The sequence below is a fragment of the Phalangium opilio genome, unplaced genomic scaffold (genome assembly GCF_054372755.1).
Source record: "Phalangium opilio isolate 3A_F unplaced genomic scaffold, DU_Popi_V2 ptg000017l_1, whole genome shotgun sequence".
NCBI lineage: Eukaryota > Metazoa > Arthropoda > Arachnida > Opiliones > Phalangiidae > Phalangium > Phalangium opilio.
The window spans coordinates 7,393,385-7,415,798 of record NW_028324151.1 but is presented as its reverse complement, the minus strand read 5'-3'; the positions used below and the strand labels follow the sequence as shown (position 1 = coordinate 7,415,798).

The 22,414-nt window shown below is 36.4% G+C and overlaps 1 protein-coding gene across 1 annotated transcript in view; it reads right to left on the bottom strand.

Annotated features, from left to right (window-relative positions):
- LOC149702861 (putative cationic amino acid transporter) overlaps positions 1-22,324 on the bottom strand; it is a 138,677-nt gene extending 116,353 nt beyond the window's left edge. The window contains exon 1 of the mRNA XM_089866776.1: positions 21,981-22,324. The gene's annotated coding sequence lies outside the window, so the exon portion shown is untranslated. The remainder of the gene's footprint in view (positions 1-21,980) is intronic.
- Positions 22,325-22,414: the final 90 nt, after the last annotated feature.

Below are 22,414 nucleotides of genomic sequence, written 5' to 3'. Positions count from 1 at the left end.
TAATGTAGAATTTCGATAACTTTGTAACATGTTCTGTTAAATATATGTATAAACTACCCATGCACTGTCAAAGAGAGTATAATGAAGGAGTTGAAGCTAGCAGCTATGGCAAGGGATTTTGGGAATTCTGTCATTGTCATTGTCATTTTCATTTATATTTATTTGTTATAGTTTCCTTCTAATATCCGGTTCACCATATTTCAACCAATAAGAGGACAAAGAAAATCGCGCGAGCGCATCATAAGCTTAGAGCAGGGAGAAAAGAGGTAACCTGGAGTGGTAATGATGATGGGCGATTCCATCCTTCTCTCCTTCAAGCTTAGAGGAAAACTTTCAAAGCTACAACACTCCAGCCAAGCCTTCTACTCCTCCCTTTTACACCCTCTTTGGCACTATAATTTTAAAACAACAACGTAAACACTTCGAGAACGATTAAGAAAACAACCTCCCCTTCAAGCTTAGAGGAAAACTTTCAAGCTACAACACTCTAGCCAAACCTTCTACTCCTCCCTTTTATACCCTCTTTGGCACTATAATTTTAAAACAATTACGTAAACATTTTGACAACAATTAAGAAAATAACCTCTTCCTTGGAAAAGAGTTTGGCTGAATTTGACCAACTCTTATGTCCGAAAGAGATACAACCTTTGCCTCATTGAGTCAAAAATATAATTCCTACAACTTTGACGTTTATCTCCTCACTTTTTAAGAAACGCTGTAAACATGTAGGCCTATACCTTTTTAACAGGTTGTGTAATAAGTAATTTGAGTTCCAATATCAAAAATAGTACAGAAACAGAACAAACGTGTTTCAGCAGACGACTTTTGGTCTTGGATTAGCTTTATACTCTATTTATATTTTGAAAACATTGCATGCATGGTGGCCATAAAATTTTTGGTGAAACAATGAAACTCGCAAACGGTCATAAAGAAACGTGTTAAAACCAAGAGTATAAAAAATACTTTGGTATTGTATGATGGTTTACAGAAAACCATGAACAAAATCCCCATTCGAGACATATAATAAGCTGCTCTGATATCACACAGAGCGTCTGTCAATTCCAATTTTAAATTGCAACAGAGAGGAAATTACGCGTAGGGATAACTAACATACGCGTCCGTATAAGATAAAGTAGTTCCGCATCCACTGCAAGGGTAGGAAATAACATTCAGGATTATTAGATGATGGAATATGAGAGTAAGCCTTGTTTACGATGATAAAATCCGTTATGTGTCACTGAATTTCCACGACGTCGTTTAAATATAGAGGGTGTTCCCAAAAGGATGGTATTACCGAAGTACAGTGGGTTTGGTTCTATGGACGTTTTTTAGTCGAAAATGTTTTATTATATTTTTCCCTAAGGTCCAAAATTTTCAAGTTATGATTAGCGTGTTTTATGGATGACCCCTTCAATTAAATGAGCATTCTCTGTTGTTTTCTTACTTTAAGGGAGCATACGTAAAACAATCATAGTATAGCTTTTTTTAACGTGTACGTTTGAGCAAAATTTAATTGAATTTACACTATTCGACTCCAAATTGATTTTCCATAGAACCAATTAACGCACTGTAATGGACCTTTTCGACGTAAAAAAGGTGGTAGGCAACAATCAGTATCGTGACATACAAGGGGGTTGACACTTTGCCATCTCTGCGCACTCTCGTGAGATACAAAAAACTTCAGCGCAGGTGCCAAAAATCGACATGGAAGGCGAAGTTTTACCCCCGTGTCTTTCCTTCTTAGTTGCATCGAAATGGTCTATTCGGACATACCACCCTTTTTGAAACACCCTGTATCTATTAAAGACTATGAAGACCGACCCAACAGCGTCTTGTATGTACTAGGCCCTATCTCTTTTTCATAGTATATGTAAAGAAAAAAGATATTTTTTTGCATAAAATTTCCAGCACGGTAAAACTCAAATGACAGCCAAGGCTTAAACCTTAAGAAACGTAGTTTTTAAAGGACTTATTACAGGAATTTTTTATTTTATCTTAAAACAGGTAATTTATCAAAGATGAAAGTGTCAACACATCGGAAGAAAGACTTCAACAATATAAGATTATTTTTATTAAGAAAAATGTAACGGTGTTATCAGCTATAAGAGAGTTTTTCCCCAAACTTGGGAGCCATGAGGGAAAACATATCTACGGGGGCCCTCTTGAAAATATGCATATATTTTTGCGCCTATATATGGCCCTTCCCTAACAACAACAACAACAACAGCAAAAAAATAAAGAGATAATAATTATTCATATAAATAATTCAACAAGATATAAAGATACCTGACTCGGTATAAACACGAATACATAGATATCATTAGAAGTATATAATACTTCTCTTCGAGAGAAGTGTACCACAAAGCGGGGTAAGTGTAACGTCACTCTTCCCAACATCGGATCATTTAGAGCAAGGTTACTAAACCGAATCACATACACGATAAATAGTTCCCACATCATTATTCTATTAGCGTTTAACTATTTGGCAAGACGCGCTTGTGCATTTTTGTCCCACGTCAAGACGAGGTTTGTGGGATGATTGCTGGGGATTTAGTGCCAAACAATTATAGAATTCACCTTACGGTGCGATGCCCATTCGTAGTTTGATGAGCGGGAAAGCAAACTAAAAGGGTGAGCCTGGGAAGAATGACGTTACATAACTAAAGCATTAAGAGGATACAGAGTGTCATCCTTCTTCTATTATCCCCTTCTGATATCATCTACTTGGAATGTTTAACAGGTCAGTTTCTGTCTGTTCCTTTCTGCTTGAATTGAAGGGGAGGAGGTATAGAAACCGTCACCCTTGACGTCATGCATAATGCATTTTTTTAACACAGAAATCCACATGATATTGACGTAGCTGTGCTATGAGCATCGAACACGAATGTGAACATGTAAACAATTTATCTTTGCGTCGCGTGAAAGAGTAAGCCTAGGGTTGAGGGTTGTCCTATATATATGCGAATAACCCAATGAAACGCCAGGAAGGAGGAGAGGGCGGTTTGCCAACGTTTTAAGCCCTTCCCCTTACCTTCAATCAGATATTAGTATGGCCCTTCTTTAAAAGAATCCAAGTAGAAGTATGTATTCCTGGTTAAACAAATATTTAAACCAAAAATCGGATAGAATAAACAAATTAAATGAAGTAGGAAATAATTGGTTGAATCTTTTACTGTTGATTCTAAATTTCTTCTTGCAATTGTGGTTATTTGCCTTAAGAATAAAAACAGTGGTTTTTCTTAAATACCACCTTGAAATTACGCTTTAAAAACCCTAATTAAAGGACAAAATTAAAGTATAAAACCCTGGTAATTTTTAAGGCCTCTAAAAATAAATTGCCTTAATTAAAAACAAAAAGATTTTTCAAGTAATTTAGAACAAAAACTTCACCAAGTAATATCTCATTTCATTTCGAGATCTTAATTACCTTAAGTCTTAGAATTAAAAAATAAAAGAATTACCTCTAGAGGAAAACAGAAAGCGAAACAAAGCGTGAAAATACATTCCCAGGATGTCATTTAGGTTTTTAATTCCCGCCAAAGGAAAAAAGATTCCCGCTTAAATTTAAAAAAGAAGCGAGCGAGGGCCTTATGGCTGGTTCCTTTGTTATTAATTCCGCGAAGCTTATATGATCTGGCGACTAATGAGCAAAGATACCGCCTACGCTTCGCCGCGACACTTTAACCTGATAATTTTGTCGAGTCTTTTTAGCACCAAAGTACTTAAGCTTTTGTTCCGTTCATGGTTAACTTGACGGCGTGTGTGAGGTTGGTTTGAGCCAGTGCAGGGAAAGGCGGAGATAGGAAATAGGTAAAGATAGAGGGGGTCAAGATTAAAGGGAAATTGAACCTAGAAAATTCTTAATCCAGAACAATTCGTGAAAAATCTGTTTAAACGGCGATTTAAATCAATTTTTTTCTCAAATTTTGTTTATGTTATTAATAGCATACAGGGTGTTTCTGATAAGTTTGCTCTAATAGCGTTTTCCTTTGTGGTCGTCCGAGATCGCTCCATATTTTCGTGTTACGTCATCGCTCTAGCTCGGAGGACCGAATGTAGTTGCTCCCAATGAAAGACAAAAGTTTTTTCAGAGCGGTTTTGTGACGTCATCAGGCGCTCCATTTTGGTCGCTCCGTCTCTAGACTGGGCCAATGTAAGACGCGCCTCCGTTTAGGAGCAGCTCGTTTTTTCCCAATGAAAGACGATTTGTTTTTCGGAGTGCTCCAGGAGCGCTCGGATCACCTTAAAGAAAAACGCTATAAGTTGAGGGGGATGTTTTTTGACCAATTTCGACTCCTCCCACAAAATCCGCAATGATTCCGATTAGTTGTATCAGAACTTCAGAAGGGGATAATAGAAGAAGGATCTCCTGCTCATCAAACTTCAGACGGGCATCGCACCATGGGGTGTTGAATTTTATAACTGCTTGGTACTAAATCCTCAGCAATCAACCAGGCACAAACCTTTATTGTCTTGACGTCCGACAAAACACACAAGCGCATACGCCTTGGGAAATAGTTAAGCAGCGCTAATAGAGTAATGACGAGGGAACTATTTATCGCGTATGTGATTCGGTTTAGTAACCTTGCTCCAAATGTTAGGAAGAATCATGTTACAATTACCCCACCCTCCTTTGTGTTTACACAAGTATTATATAATTATGGCTGTTTGTATCCTCAGTATAAAGCAAATACCAAGGACTGAATGAAACTGATATTTTAAAAACTGCTTCACGCTCCCTTTCCTTCGGCTAAGCCTTTTCCCTTTCCTTGTCTCATTTAAAGCGAACTTGGACGTTTTTCTAGCCTCCTCATTCTCGGTCATCTTCCTCACTTCTCTGGAGCTGCAGCAGCTTTAGAAAGCAGTTCGGTGAAGAATATCTCGTAGTGGTATTCAGTTTTGGGCCCCAAGATTCTTGGAGGCTTGCCGAAAGCCTTCTCTTTTTTCATCTTAGTTTTTTTTCCTAGTAACATAAGTTTATAAGATATGTTTCATAAGTATGACACTATCTATACTTCGTACTATCTATACTTACAGCTCGAGCTAGTTCGAGAACGACAAGCGAGAATTGACTACACTTGATTTTGCAGTCCATCTTCCTAAGTAAGATAAGGGACTAGAAGTTGCTAGCATTGGTAATAGATCCTGGCACTAGTGAACAAATTTGAGGATTTTATGCCGCTTCCATCGCGCCTTCACTAGAGAGAAAAAACTGGTCGAGTTCCAAAAAAATATTTCCTACCCCCTTCCCCTCAACCTAAAGCCGCTGAACACAGACACGGGTGCTTGAATCTAGTTCGGCCGTCTACCGCCGCGAGCGTCTCACGTTTTGGACGGGAAAATTCAGAAACCGCTACCAGAGGGCCAACCGTTGGCGTATTATCAAGAATATTCACTTCTCCAAGTGAAGAATTTTGTTACCTCAATACTTCAAGTCCCTTATCTTAGTTCTGGCTGTACTGAGCCTTTGAGGCTTTGACAGCGTTTCACCTTAGTCACTTCATGAAAAGTTCTCAGTTACTAGTGACAAACTTCTGGAGCCTATCTTATGAACTTATGCTATGGTACGAAGGCCGAACAGCCGTTTGTCATTGAGTTTATAGAGAATGTTGGAAAAAATCTTCTATCGTCCGTACGATATGGATGAGGAAAAAGAGACCCTCCCCCGCTCTTCTTGGCTTGGTTCGATATGTCTGGCAACTGAGAATAGGCTTAGGAACCCTTGATACTTAGGAGAAGAGTTTTTAAGCGTTTTTTCTTTCTTTTTTCACTAGAATTGGTTCTTATATAAGATGGCGTTTTACGACATTGAGGACAGTTTTTTACACTGCCGTTATAGTTTGTTTGCTCCCATTTTTTTTTTTTTTTGGTAAATTGAGCGTGGTGAAAAATGATTTACTTATATGTCGTCTTAACGACTTTACTTAAGTTCATTATAAGGCTTAGGTCGTGCAGCGTAGCGTAATGCGGGAAATTTGTAGTTAAAATATAAGCCTTGCTTTACATAATCAACCTATCGGAGATGAGCAATAATTTGTCAAGAGATTTTGAATCGATTCTGCTGAACTTCTGGCCCTGATTGTTTCAAGAAAGATTGGTCTTGAGGTGATGCTATTGAATAATAGATATTTTATGGATGGTGGAGTCTGATGAGAATCCAGTGAATTTTTGTCGTTTTTTCTACTAATTATAAGACCAATCTGCATAGTGAAACATTAAGAAAATACCTCGGAATTATTTTAAAATTCAAATTAGGTTCAGATTTTATAGATAATTTGAAATTTGCACCTCCGGCCAATCACAGAACGCCTTACCTTTTTGTTAACAAAATTTACGTGGCATGTTCTATATCTCACTCCACGATTGTCAAATTTCGCTTAATTTTTATCAAATCTCGCGCTAAATTTCATTCCACGTGGGCGTGACACAGGAGTTTTGTTAATAAGATGGTAGGGCGTTTTGGTGATTGGTTGGAGGTGCAAATTTAAATTTATCTACGAAAACTGAACCTAATTTCAATTTAAAATCAATCGTCGATGTTTCCTGGATGTTTCAATAAATGCAGATTGGTCTTATAATTAGTAGAAGAATCGATAAAAATCAATTGATTTTCCTTTTCACTCTCCCTTTAACTCATGACGATAAATAAATGTCCCTGTTAAATGTTTAAACATATTTTAGCATAGAGAATTATACACTTTAGTATTATCTACTTATGGCTCAATGATTAAACTTTTTGCTTTCTAAACTTGGAAATTTATTTTCTTAATCGAAAGGGAAAGTTAAAGTGCTTTAGTTTGTTTGATTCTTACGTTTGACTAATTCTAGTTGTTCAAACATTTTTACCAGAAAAATATTAACCCGAAGTAAGGTCTGCAATATTTCAGTCACTTCGGGTTTAACGCGCACCTAGGTCGCTAGCTACCTCATAGTCACGTGGGCTCTAAATCTATATAAATCAAAGTTTTGGGTTCGATTTGTTGCCATCTTTTTAATTGGCGGCCAGAAATTTAAAAACCCTTCTTTATGGAATTATGTCCCTATGAAAAGTAATAAAAAATGTCCCGACGGGCTGACGGGCAACGCCAAGTGCCTTCGCTCCTAGGGTGATACAAAAATATTAGTCATCAGTAAAATCTACCCAACCTTATATCATTTTGATTTAAGTTCTTATTACAAGCGAGCGACGTCGTGGGTAACAGCTAGTTCAAGTATATTATGCATGACGTCAGAGGCGATTGTTTCAAACCCCCCCCCCCCTTTAATTCAATCAGAAAGGCCTAGAAAATGGCGTGTTAAAGATTTCATGTAGAAGAAATCTGTATTAGCCAAGTTTATAGCTTCAAATTGATCTACTTTATCGATCTACCATATTTCATTCAATTCATAACTACAATACTTGTATAAAAAAATATATAGAACATGAAGAATGGTTATTTATTTCCGACAAACACGGTATACAAGGAAATTGGTTTATTACATTTGAATTTATATTATTTCTTTTTCAATAGGCCTAAATGCAACTTACGAACTTTTTAGGTTCCGAAAGGTTAGAATACTCCATCATTTAGGCGAATGGGAATTCGGTATATTATTTGGGCACCAACCTTAGGCCTTTGAGAGCTGAGAAAGCTAAAGCGTGGGTGGAATTTGCAATAATATTCTCTCCGCATAGATCTATAGCTTTCTCTAGAGCTGGAAATAGATGAAGCGAGACCATAATAAGAAATCCGAGCGGAATGGATAACAATAGCATAGAAGCTCGAACGCTCCCGTCATAACTCGAACGCCAACTGCTTTGGGTCAAAAGGGATGGTGAAATGAAGTGAATTTTAATAGAAGATTTTTAGAGAATTTAAAGCAAGCAGTGATATCTAGTTTATTAGGGAGAAGGTATAAGTTGCCTAAGTATTCGCGCGCCATAGTCCCAGGCCCCCTTTCAAAATACAAGGGGGGACGTAAAAGGAGGCCGGGCTATTTCGCCTCTCCTCAGTCGGAAAATACGTAATTTTCGTCATTCGCGTCGCGCTGACGCGAGTTTTCAAGAACCTATGAGATGCTGGTTGTAATTTGGAGGCGGGGATTAACTCCGGACCTACGTTTGCACTGGAGATAGAGCTGGAAATGTGGCGAATTTATACCTTCTCTCTATTACACTAGATATCACTTATTGGTGTTAGGTTAGCAATATTCTTCTTTAACGGTATAAGTATGGCGCTTTTTCTTTATTCAAATTATGATGGAGGAGTCAAATCAACCCATAATTAGAGAAATAGTTAAAACAGATTTCAATGGCAATTAAGTGATTTCGGAGTAATAAAATTGCCTACAAAATCTCACTATAATAGGAGGAATGCCTACAGCTATTCTTGTGTACCCATTTTCTCAAAGTATCTAAACGGATTTTGTGGGAAAAGCAATAAACTATGCTAATCATTATTTGTGACGAATTTTATCTCGCTGCCTTTTGCACCTTGCGCTGGTGCTTGACCTCGCGTGGTTACCAACTCATTTCAATTATCCTTTAGTTTAGTTCCCAGGTTTTCCAAAGTATTTTCTGGTACAAATCTACCATGAAAAATCCTAGATTTATAATAGTCTCGGGGCTGTAAAACATTATGAAAGGCAGCAGTAGCGCCCACGTAAAGCTCAATAACGTGTTGTCGATGCTTTTTCTTCTGACAAAAGACGAGGGACCTCACGGAAAAGAAAATAAACCCAACAGCTCTCTCGCTTTCATTCTTTTCTTCCTAAGGCTAGCTTTCTTGTCTCGGGCCTTCTTTACCAAAGTTTTTCCCACAGATCAAATATTTACCGTAAGAGGCTGTTCTATTTTGTCTCTCTATCTTTACCCTATATATTTTTCCCGGGGATGATCATCATTGTGTTTATTGGAGAAGCATATTTGTTGTGTTTTCACGATGCAAGAGATGGGGGGACTTAGTTCAGTGAGGTACCAGGGGCCTTATATTAATAAAAGTACATTACATGATGAAAAACACTGAGGATTCAGGGACCTTACATAAGAAGTACATTATATGATGAAAAACTGAGGTTTCAGGGACCTTACATTAGAAGTACATTACATGATGAAAAACACTGAGGTTTCAGGGACCTTACATTAGAAGTACATTACATGATGAAAAACACTGAGGTTTCAGGGACCTTACATTAGAAGTACATTACATGATGAAAAACTCCGAGGTTTCAGGGACCTTACATTACAAGTACATTACATGATGAAAAACTCCGAGGTTTCAGGGACCTTACATTACAAGTACATTACATGATGAAAAACTCCGAGGTTTCAGGGACCTTACATTACAAGTACATTACATGATGAAAAACTCCGAGGTTTCAGGGACCTTACATTACAAGTACATTACATGATGAAAAACTCCGAGGTTTCAGGGACCTTACATTAGAAGTACATTACACGATGAAAAACACAGCTCAAGGCTGACTGTGGCATGTGTTCAATCTCGGACCACCTAACCATGGACATGCAACTGAATTGGGAGCTAGGTTTGCTTAGAGCGTAACTCCTGACACCAGCGCTGTGGCGGCGGGTATCGCAAGTTATGTAAAATTTGGCAATAAATTGCGGTCGGGGGACACAAATTGCCATTTGTTTACGCGGGTTTGACACTGCTTTGCTTGTCCATGGCTAGATGGTCTAAGGTTTAACTAATTCTCATCACCAACTCATGAAAACTCCATTTATATATCCTCCCTGCTTTCATTCACTGAAATACCTTTAAGAGGTCATTGTACAAATTCATAATAGACCTTTTCGATGTAACGAAGGAGGTAGGCAACCTTCAGTATAGGAACTTACAATCGGTTTGATACATTGCCGTCTCTGCGCAAGCGCCTAATAGCGAGATTTAAAGCAAAGTTTTACCGTCGTGTCTTTCCTTCTAAGTTACATCGAAATGGTGTATAGATGTAAACACGAAACTGTAAGCCAGTCTAATAGTTATACTTCTGGCTAATCTAGCCTACTTCAATTATGTAATAAAAAAAACCATTGGCATGTCATGATATAGTGTTGAGTTAAACAGTAAAACTATACGGGTAAATTAATTTTCCATATGGCTGTAATAACTGAGGCGCGTATTTGCCAGCTAGATTGAGATCTATATTCTTGAGGCGATCGATGATGAGACTCTAACAACGCAATTGTCAAAGTGCTGTTTGCAAAAGCCTCCCTTGATCCGTAATCCTTTGTCCTGTATTTTAGTGCAATATACGCACTTTATCTTCTGTAAGGACTTTTAGACCTAATTATTTCTTTTAGGAAAGGAAGCTAACATGTCAAGCGTCATCTTTAAAACGTGAAACATTTAATGAGCAAAGAAGGACTAGTGGTAGTCTCAAACAATAGCCACTGTTTGCTAACTCATATTAGAACCTGTGAACTATCGTCGGGCCGTTTCACCTAACATTTGTTAAACATGTCTGCTGAAATGTTACCGTACTTTCTGGAGTTACCCAAAATCGATGTGTTTTTACTCCCATTTTCAATTGTAATTTTCCCTCCCTTTAAAGACTGCATGGTAATTTACCAAATCTAGATTTAAACCATACCGTTTGTTTTTGCACTCAGTACCTGATTGCATAAGTTCATAAGATATGTTCCACAAGTTTGTCACTGGTTACAAACTGGAGCTTGTCATGAAGTGATTGAAGTATGTTATAGATTCGAGGTAAAGCGACGCCTGGTGAGTGAGGCGCTGTCTAAGGCTTACTGATGCAGACTAAATAGGAAGATGGAAGTCCTGCAAAATTAACCGAGTGTAGTCAATTCTCGCTTGTCGTTTACGAACAAGCTTTAAGACGTGGGTTGCTTCCTTCTCGATTACGTTCTGTATTATCCTACCTAAAACGCTAAGGATGCTGGGAGGACTTCGGTTACATAGGTATGGGGATTTCCACTCCATACCTTTCTCCTTCATGCTCACATTCCGCTATTTCCCCTATTTTCTTTTGATAATAAAACCATCAAATTCTCTTTCTTCTTAATCCTCGGAAACGGAAAAAAAGGAAGCAACGGAGACTCTCTTTATTACAAGTCTAGCAAGCCTCTCATTTCCGCCTTCGGGGCTCTATTTTTTTACCCGACTAAAAAATCATCATTATCCTCATTAAAATTGACGGCTTCTTTTATAAAAACTAAATCCTTTTTTTCTCGAAGAAAAAACTGCCAACGAAGATAATTTTTATTACCTTCTTCTTAAGCTAAAAGGAGACTAGGCCTAGGCCCAGGACATCCGCTAGGCCTAGTTGTAATGAGTTCATGTTCGGCATTATAAAGTTGCGGACAAGCAATCGAAAGAAAAGAAATATTTCCATTTTAGTTAATGATTCCCAGAAATATGAATCGAGTCTCGAGGCAATCGGCCGGAAGGAAAATAAATTGGAGATGAACCCCAGCGTTTTAACTCTCTCTAGGGATGGTGATTCTTATTAAAACATCCCAATTAAAGAATTGGGATTCGTACTAGAATTTCTGCTTCTTTTAATCAAAAAAGCGTACAAAATAATGAATATATCAATTGGAACCATGTTTCTATCTACAGTCATCAGGGATAGATTTAATTTTAGAAGTAGGAATGGAGAACAGAGTAATGTGGGCGGGCGTCAAAGTCCCGGTCCCCTTTTAACCGGGACGGGGGGTTTGAAAGAAGAGGCGGGTCATAGCGGCAGAGGTAAAAAAGGAATTACGTATTTTTCGCCGTCCCCGTCAGCAACGTCATCAAAACGTAGTTTAAGAGAGCCAATAAGATAATTTAAACTTTTCGTTACGTGTTGGAGGGAGGGGCTCTTTACTGGGCTATGAGTCGGACTGAAGTAAATACTAACCGTTCTCGATTCCTACTTCTAAAGTTATTATTATTAAGTTAACTATTTGGAGCCTACGTGTTAGGTCTATATGTGAATTAAGCAGATGACATTTGGATATAAAATTCGGGAACACGACATTTTTGTGAAAGACATTTGGATGACGGCGACTAGGTGTGTGACAATTTGGAGGATTGAAAAAATGTCCGAAAACTGGGTAGCAATGAAACCATCAGAGCGTCAATTCATTGAAACATTTATTTTGTGAAAATACATACTTCTAAAACACCATAGAATTAGAATTTAGGCTAAAGTGTCTCCTCCTCTACTGTATATCCTCTATGGTTTAATGCTGTCAAAGGCAAGAAACCTTTACACGTATGCGGACGAAACGAGTTGTCGTATTAGCATATTCAATCACTGATCGTTTTATCGATTACAAGTATAATTCCAAAAATTGCCAAGGAAATTTGATGGGAATAAGTCACGCCTTCTCATTATACAGGGTGTTTCTGATAAGTCTGCCATAAATTAAGAGGGCGTTATTTTGGGCGATTTTGAGTCGATAATGCTCTATGAAATTTAGCCCTAAGGGACACTGTTTTGGTGTTAAGATTGGCCAAAGTATTTTACGGATGACCCCTTCAATTTAATTAAGAAACTGAAGAAGCAATGATTGCTAATTAAATTAAGGGGTCATCCCTAAAACACTCAAATCACAACTCAAAAACAATGTCCCTTAGGGCAAAATGAAGATAGAAAATTACATTTTCGACTCAAAATTGATTTTCCAAAGAAAATCCCCCTTAATTTATGGAAGGCAGACTTATCAGAAACACCCTGTATATCTTATCTCTATGAATTGAACCACATTGGTGCGTGGTTTTCAGCGTAGACTACTTGCAATTCAAACGTCATACACGTATCACAGTATAAACTTTGTTGAAAGAAGATACCAAAAATTCCTGACTTTCTTGATCACACTTGCCCTATAGGTTTGAAACTCCAAACTTCTGAAGGAGTCAAAACAGGGCGTACTATTTTTAGGGTCCGATAAAATCTAATAAAAAAAGAGGAAACTCGTTTTATTTGCTTTTCACTGTCTCTTTAAAGATCTTTGGCAAATAGAAGGGACGTGGGATTGACAAAATAATGTATTGATTTTTTCCTTTTTTTCCCCTCCGGTTTCTCCTTTACTTTTTTTTTGTTCTCTCGATCTCTTTCCAGAGTTTTCTCGTTTTAACTCGGACTCCTTTTACTTCGGATCACGTCGTCGCCCAAGAGTTTTCTATCGGCCATTAACATGACTCTGCCCACGCACCTTTAGCTGATCTGCCCACGCCCCAGTTTGACCCCTCGCTTTTGCCCTAATTGGTAGAGTAATCGTTAGAAAACCCTTAACCAAAAGTCATTTCGAATTTCCAATGCATTTCCACGAATTCTATTCAAAGTTACCTTGAACTTTCTCGAGGAATTTCATTAGCTATGTCGTTACTATCTGCTCCACTTCTAGCAGATATAGACCATTTCATTAATTAGCAACACACAGGAAGGAAGGCCGCCTTCTTAATCCCTCGCGCCAAGAGACAACGCCAGATGGAGCCCGAGTTCACTACACGCGTATGGGGGAGGCTAGCCGACTCGCGCTGCCCTCTAGCGGTGTTTCTTGGCACGAGGCAAATAACCCAAGAAGGTGACCTTTCTTCTGGAATTAATGGTATGGTCTGTTAATTGTTCTAAAATTATCTTACAGCATTAATTTCTTATTTCATTAAAAGGGTTATAAGAACTCGAATCGATAATCGTTTGAAATTGAGATTAATTGATTCGAAAGTCAATGAAGTAATTTATTTTAATTATTATTGTAGGCATTGTTGCGTAACTTGGATATTACAGATAAATAAGAGAGAACGTTTCTAATGTTCAAAATTGTCTGTTTAGCGCTGGCTAAAGTAGGCCTTAATTGTAGCCTATTGTTGTCCTACTAAGAGTTATTTGCATAAAAATATGTGAATTTTATAAGGAGAAAAAAATAAGAATGACTTTCAAATGACTTTTTTCTAAAGTTTCAATTAATCGATTAACGTTAGAGATGTCGACTTTATTAATTCCCAGCCTTATCAATATTAATTTGATATTTCATTGTAAAATTTTTAAAAACTAATCCATGATTTATATTTACGCTTATTGCTATAGACATTTATTTAAATATTTATTAATTCTAAAATGGTACCAGATACATTTCAGATAATGTTAACTGAATATTCAACATACTCCGTTTGTACCCGGGGAAAGCCCACTTGTAGAGGCAAAGGCCTTCATGTATTTTCTACGAGCGCCTGTAGAAATGTTTTTCCCTCTGAACTCTGTTTTTAATTTTGTTGAAATTGTTTGGTTCAAGCGCACTTTTGGATAGCGGAAGGCGTATAGATACGCAATGTTAAATCTAATAAGCAACAGACTATATCTTGTTCGTGAGAATACAAGTCTCCTTTGATCCATTGTGAAATTTCTCCTCAGCTAAACTATTCCCCAAACTTTACAGAAATTCCTTAGTTTTCGCCCGAGTTCCTGTAGGCGTTAGATTCTTGCCAAGTTTCGTCTTTTCTATCTTTTGCCGAAAGCGAAAGATCAAATTTTTTAAAGTGCTACTTAAAAAGACGCAAAGCTTTAGAATGGTTTCAGATTTTCAAACTGATTTGTGGTCCAGTTTTCTACAATTTTTCTTCCCTCTTCCTTCCTTTTAAGTATTTTTTTTCTTCTTCTTTTTAAAGTACAGTTGAAATTTAATCCAACATTTTTGTTGAAGCGAAAAATGAGAAATTAATCCCTCGGCTTAACATTAGAACTTTCTTCGTTTCAAGAGCTTTTCAGAAACTATTATACCCTCGCTACTCGAGATCTCGAATTTCTTTCTACCTGAAGGGAAAAAATGTCCCAGCAGGCTTTCTCTATCACTTATTAAACCAGCGCTACTCGGTACGATGGTTACTGTCATGGCAGCCTTAGTAAAATAGAAAGGAGTGCACGATTTATCTTAATTGAGCCCCTAACCATGATATTTAAAATATGAGGCATTTATTATCGTTTGCAATTTATGACGAAATAGGCATACCACATATCTCTTACGAATAAAGAAATTTTTAGATTAAAGGAAAGGTGTAAACAACATAAAATTATGCCTGCAAAGAACGGTTTTTTTTTCTAAAAATATAAGGGACAATATTAAAAAATAATTGATATCTTATTTAAAAAAATACCATTTAATTGGTCTTAAAAACGCTGACTACTGCCTCGCCGTGTTTAGAGGTGTCTGCTAGCCAGCTCCACATTGTCTTCCCTATTCATTACACGCTCATGTTTACAATGGTATGAAGCGTGTTAAAGGTATTGAAATCAAGTTGCACAAATGTTCCATCAAAGTACCCCTTCATTCTACCCATCTCTCGGAAGTTGGAAGTTGGAACCCTTCTAGTTACTAGGCCTTTTCCATTTCAGAGTACAACCCTCACGTTCAACCTTCCATCACACTCACTTCTATAACGAGACTGTTCAAATGTTTAGAGTTACGGAATCCATTCTCCGTGAATTTGTACTCCGTTCTCCTGAATATTTAACATGCATTAGGATACAAATGAGATACTTAATCAAAAAACGCATTTGAATCACTTATCGCAGCACAGTTATTTGAATTTCAAGTGACCTTGATACACCAGAGTGGGTAGAAACAGACCAACGCGAATAATGAACAAATAAACATACAGTGTTGCCACGTCTTAGCAGAAAAGGGATAAGACGGCACTCTAACCTCCTATTGGCGTGTTGTTAGGATAGTTTTGTTATGGTTAAGTTAGATTAGGTTTAGGTTATAGTTAGGTCAGGTTTAGTTGCAGTTAGCTTGGGGTTAGGGCAAGAAGTGATATCTAGTTTAATAGGAAGAAGGTATTAATTCGCTACATTTCCAGCTTTATCTCCAGTCCAAAGGTAGGTCCGGAGCTAATCCCCGCCTCCAAATTACAACCAGCATCTCATTGGTTCTTGAAAGGGGGACTGGGACTATGGCGTGCGAATACTTAGGCATCTTATACCTTCTTCCTAATAAACTAAATATCACTTCTTGGTTAGGGTTTATGTTAGTCAAAATGAGGTCCTTCAATCCATAAATGACTTACAAGGATCTTTCTAGAACTCATATATCGTTAGTTCTCAAAGTTATTTGAATACTTTGCAACGTTGCTAACATAAGAAAATCTTCCATCTAAAATTCTTGGGTGTATTGTATAAATTACGACCTTCACCTGCTAATTATCAAAGCTCAAGTACACGCATTAGGGTGTACTTCTCTCTAATGTTGGTCGGAGTTCTGTTGGAAACTTTTAAGTCGAGATTACTTAGTGTTTAGCGTCAATGATATACGTATCACATAGCTGGGGAGCTGAGAGAATGAATTATTCATTAATTCTGGGGGGGGGGGTGGTTGTCCTTTTCAGCTAATTAAAAGGACTGTTTTCTATATTGAAGCTTAGTATACTGCTTGCCTTAGAATCCGACATAGTTTTCCAAATTTTTGTTGTACGTTTTCTTTTAAATGAAGAAATGGCGAAAAAAGAACTTCTTTAGTAATGCTAGAATTTTCTTTTTGCCTTTGGGACGAGAAAACTAAGAGTTGGGGATTTTTAATCTTATATGGGACTATCATTCGTTACCAGTAAACACAGTGTTTTGTTAATTTAATTACGTAGAAATTTGAAAAAAAGAGTGGCTCTTGAAAAGATATTCAACAAATTGTTTAAAAAATTATCCCATATTTCGTGATTTTCCAATTGACGTACACACACCCAAACTTGAATTGAACTCGAACTGTGTCTTTCATCCAATTATCATCTTCACCTTAACTTCGTTCATTTTTTAAATATTTTACATTTCACCTTCCCTTGAAATTTAAGAAGATAAAACTATTTTGTTTCATGACGTCTTTGAAGTTCAAAAGGAATTCGTGGTATTCTTGTCTTAATCCAATTAAACAATTCTGTCTTACACGGTTTTAACCTTAAATTGAAGGTGCATACATGTACGGTAATATTTTCTAGTCCATTGTATTTAGCCCCCCATAGTTTTAAAGCCGCATTGCAATGAATTCCGGTGAATGGCGTTTGATAAGAGCTTGGAATTCCAAGAAAGACGACGGCGAAGAAATTGCGAAAGCGAAAGAGGGTCAACTCCATGGAGTCATCTTAGTTGTACGCTAGTTCAAGAACGGATTATTACGACTGTACAATCATCTCTAAGAGGTTCGACGTTGTATATTAATCCGCCTTAGTTTTCTCTATATTACAAACAACTGTTGAACAAGGGTTTTAAGAGCGTCAGTTTTAATCTAAAGCTTCCTTTCATTTGCATAACGCAAAATAAACCCTATATCAAAATCCATGTCACTGGAGAGCGTTGTATGAAATTTACTCGACCTACGCGCCTCTATTTGTCGGTGACATAGTCGAAAATTCAATATTTGTCAACGTAACCCGAGACCACTAACAAAGCTTTATGAATCTATTTTTAGTATAGTTTTCAGACGAAAGTAAAGTTGAACACAATTCGAATTTCGTAGGAAGTTTTCTATTTTCGATTGCCGCTATACCATAACCCTTTATTTTACTTCCTAAGTTTTAGTCTACCGTAAGGCAGTAAGACCCTTCTTTGTAAAACAAGGGGGTAGGCAACCCTCAATATCGGGACATACAATGGGGTTGACCCAGCGCACTCTCTGGACCCAAAGTGCCTATAGAGCGCAGACGCCGAAAAGCAAGATGGAAGGCAATGTTTTACCCCCGTGTCTTTCCCTCTTAATTACATGGAATGATGGAAGAGGCTTATATAGTCTGCTACTACGAACTTTCTCGTGACGTCACTCCCTCCTATCTCTTACCTCGGTTTTGGCGACCATATTGGCCGTATAATTTAGACTATCAATATTGACGTCACGTCACTGTAGCTCCTCCCCTTTCAGTACCACTCTATAGTAACAACTTTGTTCATAGCAGACAAAATTGAAAGCGATCGCTGTGCCATCTACGATTAAAAGTTTCTAATCCAATAGGACCAGAATAGAGACATAGTCTACTGTGATTTACCTTCCTTGGATGAGCTGGGTTAGGGGTATTGATAGGGATGGGGGTAACAGTAGGCTGTAGTTACTGGTTTCGATAAATCGGCCACCAGGAGACGCTCCTCTACACTCTTATAAAGGATGCATAACAAATATTCTTTCGTTCCATACTTATGTATTGTATTATAGGGTTATACGCTCTTTCAAATCAATGGCGTGAAAGATTTAAATATTCGTCTTTCGACCTCAGAGTCGAGTCTTGAAGGCTTTTGTGAATATTTCTTAATAATTTTTCTTAAAATCTCAAAAAGCCGCCAATGTGAGGCGGGAAAAGGTTTTCTTTGCCATTTTTACGTTTGCCTTTTGTCAAACCTACCTTAAATTGGATCGAAATTAAGGAAATAATCCATTACTGCTTTTGAAAAGTTTATGTAAAGTTTATTAAAATTTGGGAACAAATATGTCAGTGAGCGTAACTTTGACATATTGGTCGATTTGTCATGAACTGAAACTGTGGTCGTGGATTAAAACTTTACTAAAGTTTTATTGAAACCAGGTCGTATTTTTCAACTATTTAATATTTTACGGATAATTAATTAAGAACATGAATTACAATGATCTCTAATTTAATTAAGGGGTCATCCCTAAAACACTCAAGTCATAACTCGAAAACAGTGGCCTAGATGACAAAATGTCATAGAACATTTTCGACTCAAAATCGACCAAAGAACATCTCCATTAATTTATGACACACTTATCAGAAACACTCTGTATAGAGGATCGTCATATTTTTTGGAGTTGACAGCGCTGCTTGTTTTCGGTGAAGAATTTTACAAACCCGCAGCTATGTAAACAACCTTGCAACTTTTATTTTTCATAAAATAAACTAATATGGTGTTAGTTTTGAAAGTTTGAGCGAGGTTTTAGTTTACATGAAATTTTTAAGTTGCGCGGTGCTCAGTATTTAAAACGTTATAAAGAACCAAAAATCGATCCTTGTATGATTGAAGTTGTTATCATCGCCCTTTATAAAAGAAAGAGTGAAACAGCTCTTCTTGACTAAGACACAAATTCTAACCATTATATCATAAGTTTATAAGGTATGTTCCATAAGTATGACACTACCTATACTACGTAATGCTAGAGACTTACAGCTCGAGCTAGTTGGAGAACGACAAGCGAGAATTGGCTGCACTCGGTTAATTTAGCAGGACTTCCATCTTCCTATTTAGTCTGTACTTACTAAGCCTTTGACAGCGACTCACCAGGCGTCGCTTTACCTCGAATCTATGACCAACGCCACTTCATGACAAGCTCCAGTTTGTAACCAGTGACAAACTTATGGAACATATCTTATGAAGAACATTTCTAGAACTTATAGTTCATCCCTAAAATAGTGGTTTTATTTTATCTTATAACCGATCTTAAGTTCATAGTCGGGTCATTTTCCATAACAAAGGGACTAGATCAATTATAGACTCTCTGTTTCAAGGAATCCTTAGCAATGAATCTATGTTCGCATTAGTAACGTTATACTATTGAATATAACAATATAACTGCAGCAAAATCTTCGCTCTTTGCTACAGTTGTAGCAATACTTAAATATATAAATAAATATATATAAATGAATAATTATATTATATGAACATATAAATAACAACAAAATACAGTTTCTTGACTTTAATTAGTTAAAAATATTGGGTAACTATTAGAGAAAGATAAGTATAGTGCATAATTAACGTCTCTATCATTTTTAAAGAGAAATATTATTACTAACGAACTTAGCTTGTATATGGTAAACAATTTGAACAAATAAGGTAATAAATAGTAATCTGGGCGCCATTTTGTAAGATGGCCGCGGATTAATTAAAATTCTTATTGAACACATCATCGTAAGTCAAAAGGTTCGTTCAGTGAGTGAGTGAATGAAATTTAAAAATATACAGGGTGTGACAGATCAATGGAACGCTTATTTTAAGTAGAATGTTGCTGTACTGCCGATCTACAAATTATCACTATGGTACATGTCATACGTGCGACAAAGCTAGAAATAAGAAACCACTGATGTGATTCCAATGGAATTGTACTGAAATTCAGTATTTGTCTGACCTGTAACACACTGCGCACATGGTGTTTCTGATAAGTCTTCCATAAATTAAAGGGACATGTGTTCTTAGGGTGAAACTGAGTTTAAAGTGGTTAAATAACATCGGGTCTACACATTTAGTCACGAAGATATGTGCTTCCACACACTGATTAGCCCCTAAAAAACAAGGAAATGAAGCAAGACATATCAGCCTTCAATAAACTTCAATCTAAGAACGTTTCCGAACCTTAACCTTTCTAGCAGAAGCGTACTAATAAAATGGGTGGTTACGCTGGTGCAGTAATGCTAAATACTTCACATGTGTGATTAATAAATCCTTGTTTGGGGGCCCATGTTCTCCCTAACTAAATGTTGTAGACCCCATGGATGTTCTTTTGACATTTTCCACCCATTTTGACCTTAAGAACACATGTCCCTTTAAATTATGTCAGACTAATCAGAAACAACGCTGTATACAGAGGGCCTTTTTTACCGTCTTAAAATCGTCTGCAAAGCTGTGAATATTCAACACGTTAATTTAATTTAATTTTCAACAAAGGGACTTTTAAAAACTTTTAGTAACGGATATAAAGTCTTATCTCCTAATTTACGCTACGTAATTTTAGAGAGTAATAGAACAAATGGGTATAAAAAGCGTTATATAGCGAAGTTTGTAAGCCATTAAATGAGCTGTAAACTCCGGTTTTAGTGCGGATAAAGAAAGTTACGGCCCAAATTTAATCTTACCAAAATGGCTGATAAAAAAAATTAGGTAATTGTTCCCCGGTGGGCTTTTTAAAATATTAAAGGAAAACTTTCTTAATACTTTAAATAAATTACTTCAAAATTATAATACTTAGTATTTTTAAGTAAACAATTTTCAACTCCAAACATTTTCTGTATATTTAAACAGAATAATATTGATTTTTAAAGTTGAATATTTAACTTAATACTTTAAATAAATCTCTCCAAAATTCAATTACTAATTATCAACTCCAAATATTTTCTGTATATTTTGAAACGGAATAATATTGAATTTAAAGTCATCAAATTAACTTAATTGATGCGTGTTTAATTGTGATGACGTCATATTTCAATTAATTACACCAAAATATATTTAATAAATTAGTTATTTAAGAAAATGTTTTTTAATAAAGCATTTCCTTTAGCAAATACAGGAATTTTATTAAGTTCTGCCTTGATAAGGAAATAGGATAAATTATCATAATCAACCGGAGTGTTTTGATAATTAACGCTCTCTTGGCGACTGTGATTAACAGATTAAAATCTATTCAGCTCCTAGCGCGGAGATTAAAACGCGCTAAATTGGACTGGTCATGGATTTTAATCAGATTTTTTTATTATTATTATTACTATTACGATGAAATTTTGAAAAATAATTTCTTTAAAGCATAATTTTATGAAACTTTTAATATATATTTGATAGGGCCTAGTTTCAATTAATCGAGGCGGTAAGAAAGATAGGGGGGGGGGGTAAAATTATAAAACGTTATTTAAAACATGTAGAATTAGTTTAAAATATATAATGAAAACTGCAAGTATTAGTTAGCGCGATACTTTAAAAAATAAATATTATTAATAATATTAACTCTAATAGTTTAAAAAAAATCAATCCAATTAAAAAATTTTCATATTTATGAAATTAAGTTTTCAATTAGTTCAAAACATTTAAAAACACTTCAAAATATATAACTGCAAATCTTACCGCAATACTTAAATATAAATATTAATTTTAATATTATCTTTTAATAGTTATAATAAATCACGCCAATTTAAAGTCCTTATTTGTGATAATTAACAATTCCATTAGTTTAAATCATTTATAGGCACTTTAAAATATATATATATATATAAAGAAAACTGCAAATCTTATCGCAATGCTTGCATTTCAATATCAAAATTAATACTAAAATTTTGACTTACCGTTTATTTTTAAAGTATTTGAACCGTCATATGATAAGCACAAAGTTCTTTATGTTGAATTTCTCTGAAAAATTCCGTCTCTCGAACCGAATTTCCGTTAAAACAGGTAAAATACAAGTGTTCTCCGAAAAATTGAATCGCTGACTCTGTGATGGACGCTTCGTTTTCGAGCTTCAAGCCCAGTTTCCGCGGCAATTCCACCTGCCGGCCATCGCGAAAATGAAATCGAACGTCTCTCGAGCTCTTTGGGCAATGCGCGACGCTAAACTCTGTCCATAAAGCCCCTCTTTTACCAAGAATGGCCTATTTTCTGACCTACGTTATGTTCGATCCGAGACCAAAGTAGCGACATCCCCCTGAATGTCGGCTTATCATCTTACCCACCAGAACACGGTCAATACGGTGGAAGACACAGATTGAGTGCTTTGGGAACT